The sequence below is a fragment of the Chelonoidis abingdonii genome, chromosome 3 (genome assembly GCF_003597395.2).
Source record: "Chelonoidis abingdonii isolate Lonesome George chromosome 3, CheloAbing_2.0, whole genome shotgun sequence".
Taxonomy (NCBI): Eukaryota; Metazoa; Chordata; order Testudines; family Testudinidae; genus Chelonoidis; species Chelonoidis abingdonii.
The window spans coordinates 124401905-124414359 of record NC_133771.1 but is presented as its reverse complement, the minus strand read 5'-3'; positions in this window follow the sequence as shown (position 1 = coordinate 124414359).

Here is a 12455-nt window from a genome sequence, read left to right as displayed (position 1 = left end):
ATCTAACGTTTTATTTGACCCAAATTTTTTTTTTACTTTTCAGTTTCCCAAGAGTTTTGATTGTTGATCCAAAATGACTTTGTTAAAAAAAAATTTCTTTAAATTGCCAATTATTAAAAACAAAAACAAAAAAGACCATTATTCACCCAGCTTTATCCAGGAACCTCCTTCTCTTTCTAATAGTGCTGTGTTCCTCCCACATTTCCTTGCTGAGTAAAGAGAGAGCTGCCAGATTTTCCCAGAAAGCAATAATACAAACACGGCTAGCAAGGCAGGTGTGGGTGGATATGCGGATATGCAAATATGCAAACACAGCTTTGCTGGCTGTGTGGAAACAAACATAACTAGATTATTTATCCTCTGTTAAGGTGACCGGGCTTCTAACCAGTTACAAAACAATTGTGGCTGTAGTTGTAGTGTGGATGAACCACAAGTTAAGTATTCAGGGAAATGAGGACACACACAATGCTGTCTATTTGCATTTTATTCATGCTTGAGGGCATTAGTCAAGGCTCCATTGTGCTAGTACCTGTATGGACACACAGTGTAAACACAGTCTCATGGAGTTCAAAGCAAACAAACTTCAAAAACAGAAATCTGTTACAGTACTCTAAGGCCATGTCTACACTACCACTTTTGTCAGTAAAATGTATGTTGCTCAGGGGTGTGAACCCCCACCCCTCCAAGTAACATAAATTTCACTGGCATAAGTGGTAGTGTGCACAGTGCTATGTTGGCAGGAGAGCTTCTCCCACAGTCATAGCAACTGAGAGCTCTTTCCTGTTGGTATAGAACACTACACGAGCGCTCTTACAGCTGCATCGATACAGTTGTGCTGCTACAAGGTTTCTAGTGTACATGAGGCCTAACCTGAGCGATGTAGTTATACCAATATAGGTCTTTAGTGTAGACCAGACCTTAGTAGCAATAATGTGGTGGTGGGGTTTTTTGTTTGTTTTTGTGTTTAAGTTTGAGGCCCCTTCAAGAAAGAAAATGGTAATGGGATCTGGTGGGAACAGTAGGCTTCAGTGTTTAAATTTGGCTTTGTATCTGGATTAGAATTCTTGGGACAGTATATAAGATTAGGTGAATGAGTGAGAGCTAACCTAGAGGAAATCACCCCACAAAGCTTTTAATTTGAGTATGTCGGTGACCACGGTAATAGGATGAACACGTGCAGCTCAAAGTTTGTTTTCACTGAATGTAGGAAACACACTGAATAGTATGAACATTTCACATCCTAAACAGAACAAGGACACTTTTCTTACCATGGGTTTCTTGTAGGGAGACAGGCAGGCCAAGAATCTATTTCCATCTTTGTCATCTTTCCCCCTGACCTTTTTCCCCTAGAGGAAAAGGTCCTAGTTATGATTAAGTGGCAGCAGTCTCATGTGTGGGAGCAGAGTTGCCTAATACATTCAGTATCATAGATGACAAGAGAAAGTTGATTTATATGAAACATTCTCTTTTCTAAATCGGGTGCTGTCTCATTCACTTATGTATAAATTTGTCTTTTGCCTTCAAGGAATGATTGCTAGAGCACCCTGTTCTCATGATAAATTCTTCCCATACATCATTAGGAGTGTGCTGTCACTTGGAGGACAATGACATGTCAGAGATTCAATAGTCCCTGTGCGTGTAATTCATTTGTACTTGTAATTTGCAGTAGAAAACATTAGCGACATGAACACACCAGTCAGGATTATTGACAGAGAGCTCAATGTCTGAATTGGTAAAGAAAATACTTGCCTAGGCATAGGACTGGGGTGTTAACAATACGCTTTCTTTTAAGCACAACAAATCAGGTTCAGAGAACAAAATATAAAAGCAGAGGCAGGTGAAGATGTAGTATTGGAAACATTTAGCAATGCAATAGAGTTGAGCACTTTCTATAAATCTTTTTTTATGAGAGTCTTTTACTTCATGTTTTGGCAACTAGCATAAGCTGCTTAACAGAGAAAAGTGTTGAAGAAAGCTGGACAGTTTGTTAAAATGTATATTGGAACCATTTGCAAAGGTTTTCATTTTTTTTTTTTTTTATTTTATAGGATACAAAATCAGAATATCTGAATAACACAAACCTTGTCTTATTCACTGCATGCCTCATTCTTCTCAGTTCATCTTCCATTCTTGGTGGCCTTCTTTTCTTCAACCTTCCCTTATCGATAACTCCCCTCCTTCCTCCTCAGTCCACTCACGTTGGCTCTTCCTCAGCCCCTTTGTGTGGTTCTCCATCATTCCTTCTTCCCCTGGCAGTTATCTCCACCCACCCTCTTTTCACCATCATTTACCAGCACCCTTGTTAGCTATGAGGGAGCAGATGCAGAGAGCATCACCAGGTAGGTGGCTGCCTCTCTGTGCCAGCTACACCTCAGGCTATCTCAGGTTGAGAGAGAACAGGTGAGCAATTTTACAGGAGTCATCCATCTGTGTGTGTGGAGGGGGAGGAGCGCTTTCTTTGGCTCCTTTTAACAAACTCTTTAAACACACTTAAGTGTGCAAAGAGATTATTATTATTATATTTTTTAAAAACACAGTTCACCCTCCCTGCCCCTATTTACTCACCTGCGTTACCAAATCAGTTTTGCTGCAGACAGGTTTGTACTGTGTTTCAACAGGTTTTTAAACACTGTTCTTCAGGTACTGTGGGCAATGCCACTGTTATCTCAACTGAAAAAGCAATGGGTATTTCAAGCAAAGCTGCCCAAGGGAAGCTGTAATTTACACTTTGTTTTCCTCTGGGTCATTCTTCACTTTGGTTCAGATTTCCATACCCTTTCACTGTGCACCTCTGAGGCACCCTGTGCATTATAATGACTCACACCGTGTAGTAGTAGAGGTTTAGCAGGATCTGTTTTAGAGCCACTGGAGAGAAAACCATCTTAATCAAAACAGTCAAGCTTGCTGATCTTCATGCATATGTTGTTTTGTAGGTATATCCAGAAGCTCATGCGAGGCCCAGAAATGGAACAGTAGGGTGCCTTGGTTAGCATTCTGGTGGGCTAGCATGGCAGAGCTGTGTGGGTGCCGCATCCTGGACTAACGGTAGTAGTATTGTAATGCTGCTGGGCCATGAGCCTTGACAAATCTGTATATATACTTTGCTAATACAGACTACCACAAGAAGATGCTTTAATGTTTGCTATTTTTATTTTAAACGAGATTATAATTTGCATCAAACTTTACTCAGGAGTAGTGACAATTCTTTTCAACTTTGAAATTAAACATTAGTGATCAAGTGCCAGAGCATTTCCTGGAAGGGGTTTATGACCATATGATCATAGCCCCCATGATGAAGAATTCCACCAGAAAACCTACATGCCCACAACATCGCTGAAATATTTTCCTTTCCCTAGAACTTTTGCCTTTAGTCAGCTGGGGAGGAAATGAGGCAGAACAGCTGTTCAGGACATTGCAAGAGAGTGAATACCAGGCTGCCAATACACAAAACTTTAAATCTTAATTTTCAAACATTCTTACTAAGGTTACAATAATATGTATTAAAAGTTGAAGCAGCCATCTTGTTAAGCATTTTGCAGCTTTTCTAGGCTAAAGAAACTGTCCAAAATTTTACTCTGAAAGTTGCTGTTTTTAAAAAAAAACAACCTGAAATATATTAATGTGTGCTGAAAGTGAGGAAAACTCATTTATTTCCCATCTGGTTACAGTTGTTTTAGTTGTGCACAGGACTTTCTGTGCAGAAAATCTCTGTTACTTTGTTATAGTTGCAGTCTAATGCAGTTTGATCTAGGTCACTGTTTCTCAAATCTTTTAGGTTGATAATCCCTCATTTGAAGGCAGTGTTTACAATCAGCTTACATTTACTATAAAAGTAAGAGTAAAAAATGTATACAGTGCTGAAGCTGTATAGTGTGCATGCCCATTTCAAGAGACTGACAGAGCATACTTGATCTTGCAAGGTAAAGGTGGGCTGTCTGGGTGGGGAGCAAGATTTTCTTTACTTTTGATTATGACAATGCTTTCAGCTCTTCATGACCTCCTTCAGTCCTTTTTGTGAACCCCTGAAGGATCACAACCCACTAGTTAAACACTGATCTAGGTAATTCATATTAATATTACACTGCTCAAATAATTTTTGTGGATAGTAAAACAGGGTGAGGCCCCAGTTCAATAAGGTGCTTAAGCAGGTGCCTAATTTCAAGCACATGTATAGTCCCACTGATAACATTTCTGAATCAGGGCCAAAAGGCCCAATTCTGCAGGCTGTTGATGGCCTACTCATATTAATAAGCACTGCAGGTTCAGTTGATAAAGATGGTTGAATTGGAAGCCATCTGGCTCCAGATTCAGACTGGCTTAGAGGCTCGTCTGGTTCCAGATTCATGTTCTAGATCTGTGGTTTATCTGTTTTTGGATCCAAGCTTGGAGCTTTTACCAGAAATAGCTATGATATGCTCTGGCAGAATGCTAGCTATTTGATACCATTACTAATGAGAAATATTGGCATTACATGTTGTTGTTTTTCTCTTTCACCTCTTTTTCCATATATTTTTAACTCTGTGTGTACAGTACTTGAGAGGGAGAAGCAGGCTCACTCCCCTCACAGATGAAGCCCTTTTCCTATTAAAAGACTATTTTCAGTAACAGCAGCTGTTTTAAAACTTGCCTTTCTTCATCCCGAAACTATGTGCAGATGAGCTGGCATTAGCCAGACTATATTTATTTAGGCAGGAATAATGACTGGACAACCAGATTTATTTTTTTTTGTTTGAATATCCAGACTAGCGTGTTTACAATTAGATGTAGGTGTGCCTGTTATGTTCAAAGGACTTGGAAGCCACAAGGGGTAGCGAGTAGGGACAGTTTTTTTTTCCACCACTTCTTGCATAGTTTTCCAAAGCACTCTAAAGAAAAAACAAAATACTTAGCTCCAAGTGAAATAGAATCACCAGTTTTAAAATGAATTGTGTGATGTTCACATACACAGACACAGTATATAAATTGGTATTTTTATTGAATGAGACCCTTTTTCTGATAGACTGTGAACACCCCCTAATACAAAAAGGCAGATGCAGTAGTGTCTAATGGATTGCTCCAGTGGTGGTGGTTGGAGGTGGTGGAGGAACCAACCAATTAGAAGAAAATTCTAAGAGAAGATTGTGCCAGACTTCTCCATTATCGGTTTTGCACTTTCCTCGGTAGCATCTGTTACCTACCATTATCAGAGATGGGATACTGAACTAGATGGACCATTGGCCTGATGCACTATAATTCCTCCACTCCTCGGTTAAATTACTGAATTTCCATATTTTGGGAACTAGAGACACATTTACTGACTGTTCAGAATCTGCACATTGCCCTTTCAATTAAGGTACCTATGCTAAGCAGACAGAGAAAGATGCAGTCTGGAAAACGTTAAGAGTAGTGCAGGACGCAGATTACGATGCAAAGAACTAATCAAAAGTAGTTAGCTTTTTTTTTTGTTTAAACTATCTTTCAGACTTGACAACTCATGGATATATCTTAAAAAACAGAGAGAGGGAAAAATTGTAGTGACGATGCAGTGGGAGTAAAGTTACAGCAAGACATCCTACAGAGGCAGAATTTTTGTGATGCAATAAAGTTTAGTTCTCGAGAAAATGTTTGCCTCAGCTTCTTCCAGATATGATTTGGAAATAAATCTTAATTATACAGGTATCCAGTTCTCTTGCCCTATAATAGACAATGCAGAACTCGCATCACAAAGGAGGAATAGATAAGTCCTTAAAGAGACATTTAAAATTAAGGGGGATGGGAATGAAGCTCTCATTCTTAGTTTATTTAAAGCCCAAGTGAGTGTGCATTTGGAGAATATCTCCCACTGAGCTTCTATGAATCAACATTAGTGGACGTGATTCAAGCGAATCAAGAGGAGAATTAACCCTTTTAAGCAAAAGACATTTTCAATGCTGGCTTTCTATTTACTTTACTGTTGTAGTATTTTTCTGGTTGTATTTTCTTCCGTTAGCTGATCGTACACTGTGTGCTGAAATACACATGCGTGATTCATGGGGGCTGATTTTTAAAAAGTAGTCTCGTTTCACGCACACACTTTTTCTTGCACGCTTACAGCATGCCTGCAGTAAATTTGGGGATTTTTGTGGATTGGTGGCTAGCTGGCCAACTATCTAGCCACATGCATTCTTTGCAAAAATCCCTTGTAGATGCATATGCAGAAGATGTGTGCACAAAATAGTAGATGCTGACATGCACTATTAAAATCAACCCTTAGGTCAATAGATTTATACGAGAAGGACTAAACTTCAAAAGGATCAGGCTTAATACCAAGGAATGCATGAGCTCAGTGCTTATATTATTTTTTGGAGATTACAGAAAAAGAAATCTTTTTTGCTGGAGCACTTTGGCCATGAGCCTTATTGGGAAGAAGGGTGAACAGGGGGTGGGGGTGGAAACCACAATATTTTCAATTACTTTAATTTAAATTCAGAAGGATCCCACTGTTTTATAAAACCACTTTATACACAGCATTATAGGCAGCACTGATAAGCACTACTGTGTGGTGGAATACAACAGCTAACTACCCATAGCAACATTCCACACTGTACAGGTGAGGAATCTGCATACACCTATGATCTGAGTGCCATTATTTCCCATTACCCATGTACTATGTATATGATCCACTGCCTCATTCTCATAAAAAGTTCCATGGAATCTTTATGGATTTCTGTGTCCAGGACTTAAAAGCTATACTTGCCTGACATGGAATTTCCAATTAGTACCATTAATATCATGATGGACCATTGACTGTATGCCAGTGCCAACAGATATTGCAATCCCATAATATCTTTGGGGACCAAATTGTATTAAGTTTGTGTGTCGCTGTGAACCAGACATTGTATGCAATGCCATGGTGGGTAGATTACCGCAACTCCTGCAGGAACTAAAAACAGTTGTGGTTGTGTGATTTAAGGTGAATCAGATAAGTTGTAACCCTCCAGAGAGGTACCACTCCACCTGGGGAAGCTTGCACGTACTGGTTCAAACTGGTTTTTCCAGGGATAAAAAGCAAAGAAAGGGCTTTTGGCAGAAAAAAACTGCATTTAAACTGATTCTGGGCCTACTTTCTGATCCTGCAAATAGGCAAGACTTTTTTATTTGGCAGGGGCTCTTGGGCATGGTGGAAGTGTTGGAAAGACTTTGGTCCCACAACACTGATGGGTAACTCCTGGCATTTTTAGGGTGTGATTAAATCTATGTATTGTTTTTATGTTTTCTCTGGAATGCTTTTTCCTTAAGAATTAATGTGATTGCTTAAAAGGAGTTGTGTGTTAACTTGTAACTGCTGGCAGTATGCTGGTCATAGCTAGGGATCTACCAAATTCACAGTCCATTTTGGTCAATTTCATGGCCGTAGGATTTTAAAAATCATAGATTTCATGCTTTCAGGTATTTAAATATGAAATTTCATGGTATTGTAATTGTTGGGATCCTGACCCAAAAAGGAGTTGTGTGGGGAGGGGGGTCACAAGGTTAGTGTGAGTGGGTGTGGGTGGGGAGTTGTGGTACTGTTACCCTTACTTCTGCACTGCTGCTGGCAGCAGCACTGCCTTCAGAGCTGGGCATCTGGAGGGTGGCGGCTGTTGGCTGGGAGCCAAACTCTGAAAGCAGAGCCGCCGCCAGCAGCAGCGCAGAAGTTAGGATGGCATGGTATGGTATTGCCACCCTTACTTCTGCGCTGCTGCCTTCAGAGCTAGGCTCTCAGTCAGCAGCCACCACTCTCCAGCCACCCAGCTCTGAAGGCAATGCAGAAGTAAGGGTGGCAATACCACAACCCCCCTAAAATTACCTTGTGACCTTGCTGCACCTCCCTTTTGGGTCAGGACCCCCAGATTGAGAAATGCTGGTCTCCCCTGTGAAATCTGTATAGTATAGGGTAAACGCACATAAAAGACAGATTTCATGGTCCATGACGTGTTTTTCATGGTCACAATTTGGTAGGGCCCTACTCATAGCCCTCAGGGAGGAAGCAAGGCACAGGTGTTGGCCTTTAGGCAGACTGGCTTGCTAGGGACATCACAGTGTACGGCAGGGAGCTGTGCTGCCTTGACCCCTAGTCAGAAGTGACTGGGACAAGGGTCCCTCCCCAGAGATAGGTCTCAGGTCTCCAGCTGTCACCCATCTGGCCAATCCTGCAGTGGACACAGGGGCAGGGGGAGATACAGGTTCAGTTACCTTGAAACTGTGATACCAACCCAGAGGGAAGATTGCTTTGGACTGGGGATTCAGTATGTAGCAATCAGTGCTATCATACACAGTTACTTTCTTTTGTTGTTAAATGTCAATATTTATTTTTCAAGTTTACCTGTGGCCAATACAACGTACACATTGGTTTAAAATTCAAGTTGGACTTGTTTTTCTGGTTTCCTTTTTCCATAGTGATGCAGTTCGGTACTTCTGCCTTCTCCCAACTTACAGAGCCCTAACCACAGACTTGACATGTAAGGGTTTCTGTAAACCCAGTGCCAGGGAGAGCATAGGGCAGAGTTATAGGTCTTTATTTACATTGGTGGGGACAGGGTGGGGAGACGAGAGTATATAACCTTAACAGATGCTGTTTAAATACTGACTGTATTGATTAGCTACTATTTCTGTACCTTTGGAAGAAGCTTATAAAGTGGATGTTGGACTATAACAATTTAGATCTGAGGTGATCCCACCTCTGAAAAGTGCTATAACAAGCTGACTACTTCTACTCAGTGGTTTGAAGTGACACATGGGGCCAGAGCCTCAGTGGGTGTAAATCAATGCAGTAAGTCAAGCTACTCCAGGTTATACCAGATGAGGACTGTTGTATTAATTTAGATTAAATAAATGGACCAAAGGTGTTAACATAACTCAGTCACTATCTAGCATTAAAAAAGGTTCAGGGTTTGGTATACAGAGACCTCAGCCTACTTAATACCTGGCTCAAACACCGTTAAAAACCCTTTAAACGTTTTATTAAAGATAAAGAAAAGGAAAATCCAGTACAGCATTTGAAATGTATTGAATAAGGCTTTTGTTTAAAAACCCCCGCTTGTTCCCTTTGCCTTGAGCTGGAGAGTTTTTAGAGGGGAGGAAACCCCTTGTTTGACAGTCTTAGTAACTTCCATCTTTGATACCATCTAAGTTTCCTTTGGTACGGGGGGAAGGTTACTTGAAATGGCCTGGACTCCGCAATGTTCCCTCTTATTTTTTACATCCATGTGCAGAATGAATTTTGCTATGTGCACCCATATGGAGGTGATGTATGGTGGGGGTGGGGCCGAGGGGTTTGGAGTGTCTGTGGGGGATCAGGGCTGGGACAGAGGGGTGAGGTGGAGGTGAGAGCTCTGCTTGTGGGTGCAGGCTCTGGGGTGGGGCTGGGGATGAGGGTTAGGGGTATGTGAGGGGGCTCTAGGCTAGGGCAGAGGGTAGGGTGAGGGTTCTGGCTGGGGGTGAGGGCTCTGGGGTGGGGCTGCTCTGGGGTTGCAGTGGCAGAAAGGGTACTTTACCCAGACCTCTCTTGCTACAGCAACCTGGGGACAGGGGAAAGATGTCTCTCCCTGCCTGTGCAGCCCTTGACAGTGTGCTGCATGGCCAGGCAGCTTAGGGGGAACTTAGATCTGGAGCTGTTCTTGTAGTTTGTTTTGTGTGAAGTCTGATCCCATTTCATCTCAGGTTGTGGTTGGGATTCAGCTGGAGCCAGCAGAGTGGTGATGTTCTATCTGGGTTTCTGTCTCTGGTTAGGACATCTCTCAGGATTAGGATGCAGAAGGTCTCGGGTCCCACTGTGGTGGCAACCACAATGGTGAAGCTGGCTCCAGTAGCCAATTTTTCTCCCCAAAGTCTCTTTCTTTAAGGACCCACCAAGGGAATGGTGGATAGAATATCCCATCCAATCATTCATGTGTCTACCAGTTAGATCTAGTTTCCCACATACAAATTTTGGCTCACTGATTTGAGTCCACACTTTTCTTGTTTCCCAGACATGATCTTAACAGTCCTTGAGTTATATCAGTAGGCCTTTTTGTTTGGACTAGTTCAGTCTGCCTCCATTTTGTACCTTTTCCTATCAACATTTGTTGTTATGGGTTACTGTGACATCTTATGAGCTTTTACAGTTGAGCTCATAATTAGGGTAAATTTGTAGGCCCATTTATCACTGCAGGACTTGGCCCGTAAATCAGAATGATGTAGACTGAACTAGCCATATAAATGAAAAGAGGGGGTGTCAAATTACATTATAGCTATTTAAATTAATTTAATCTATAGGGAGATGTATATGGCAAAATCAGAGGCAGGTGGTTTTGAGTTAATTTGACATAAATGAACAAGAGCAAGTTAAAACTGCAAAGCTATAAAAACCAATGTTAACTATGTCAATACTGGTTATTTTAAAGAGCTATCCAGTTATCCTGAGTGCAGAAGAAGGGTGGGGAGGAGTGGATGAGAACAGAAGAGAGGAGGATGACAGGAAATACTATATTTTTATATTGGAACAACCATTTTGGCTTGTTAGAATATTTCTGGCAGCACCAATTAATCTCACTGCACATGGTGTGATTTAAGTGTAGATATGCTTTTCATTCTGCTCACTAGCCAAGTTTAGTATCTGTCTGTTTTATTGTATTACAGGTGGGTCTTTCTGTTTCACTAAAGTGCCCCAAAATCTTCCTGTTAAAATAGTTGCCAATATTTTTGAAACCCTTCATGTAGCTACAAGTAAAACTTTCAGGGTTCCTGTTTTGGAAGATAAAGATGTTTCTAGATCCAGAAGTTCGTTCTAGTCCCACACCTGAAATCAGAAGGTTTCACTATGTTGTTTCTATAGTACACATGTTGTCGTACCAGTATGGTTCTGCCAGGACTATCCTAGGTAGGAGATAGAAAGGCCTGCATGATTCTGCAATATGGCTGTTGATGCTGCTATTTGTAACAAAAGAAAAAGGTTGAGTCCCTGAGGTGCCTGGAGGGATGTGTCTGTTTTTCCATTGAAGGGTGTAAAGAATTGGATTGAAGAAAACATGAGATCAGTCCTGTAAAAAGGACTGAGCTCCAGGCCATGCCAGAATATTCACATTGTGGTTTTTCACATAGAATATTGGGTTGGAAGGGACCTCAGGAGGTCATCTAGTCCAACCCCCTGCTCAAAGTAGGACCAATCCTCAGACAGATTTTTGCCCCAGATCCCTAAATGGCCCCCTCAAGGATTGAACTCCCAATCCTGGGTTTAACAGGCCAATGCTCAAACCACTGAGCTATCCCTCCTGCCCATGGTAGTGTCTGTCAACCCGGGCTGTGAGACTCATTCCTAGCAGCTCTGTAGCCATAGCTTAAGAGGCAGCCATGGGCAATGGGTGCAGAGCCCTAAAGTGGCTTTAAACTACCTTTGTATCCTCTCGATCCTGGATTGTGCTGGGGCCATCAGCATAAATCACATAGCTCTGGAGGCCTGTCTGTTATGGCAGCCTCCCAGGAGTGCTCTTGTGGCCCCAGCACTGCCCAGAATCTCTTCACTGTTGTATGCTGTAACTCTAACCTGACACAACTCTCCTTCATGTCCGGGATATGGACATTCATGCCTTGTGGACAGAAGTCAGTAGCTGTAGATGCCAGAGCCAAGGGTCACAGCTGGTGCTAAGAGTTGGTACCCAGGTTCAGATTCGGGTTACCTGGCGTGAGGAAAGGCAGGAGATGGGCTGAGACTACGGTGGGCACAGGAGCTATCACAGCCATAAGCAAATGTTTTAAGCAGCTGGTGAACTGTTCCTGGTGGGCTTAACATCCTGTCTGCTGACTCTTCTAACCAATCAAGCAGTGCAGCCAGTCAGGTGCCCTGCAACAGCTCAGCTGGGCTCATGAGGTTATCAGGACACTGCCTTTGCTGCTGGCCCTGATTACTGACAAGCATGCCACCTACACAAGGATTTGCAAGGGGGTCCTCAGAGGGAGCCGTTACAGTTTTCTCCAGAGTGCCAACAGTGGGAGATTCCTCCCCAAACCAGCTGTGGGTCTTCTAGGGCCCTTTAAGAGGCTCCAGACTTTTTACCTAGCATAAATGGCCTGGAGTGGGGTTGAGGATCTCACCTGAACCTTTTAAGTTTTCCTAACTGTAACTGATCTGCCCACAGTGACAGAGCTGTCCCTTTCCTGAGAGATTACAACTAACAAGGGAACATCTACACATTCAACTAAAGGTGAATAGGTAGCTGTCATAAACAGATAGCTAAGGGTTAATGGTTCTTTCACCTGTAAAGGGAACAAAGGGAACCAAACATCTGACCAGAGGACCAATCAGGAAACTGGATTTTTTCAAAACTCAGGGAGGGAATGTTGGGTCTGAGTCTTTTGTCTGTCTCTCGGCTATGGGAGGCTTCTTTCTATCTTCAAGTTTCTAATCTTCAGTTTCAAAGTTGTGAGTACAAAGGTAGCAAAACAATAGGCTTTTATATGTTTTGTTTTGTATTTACATG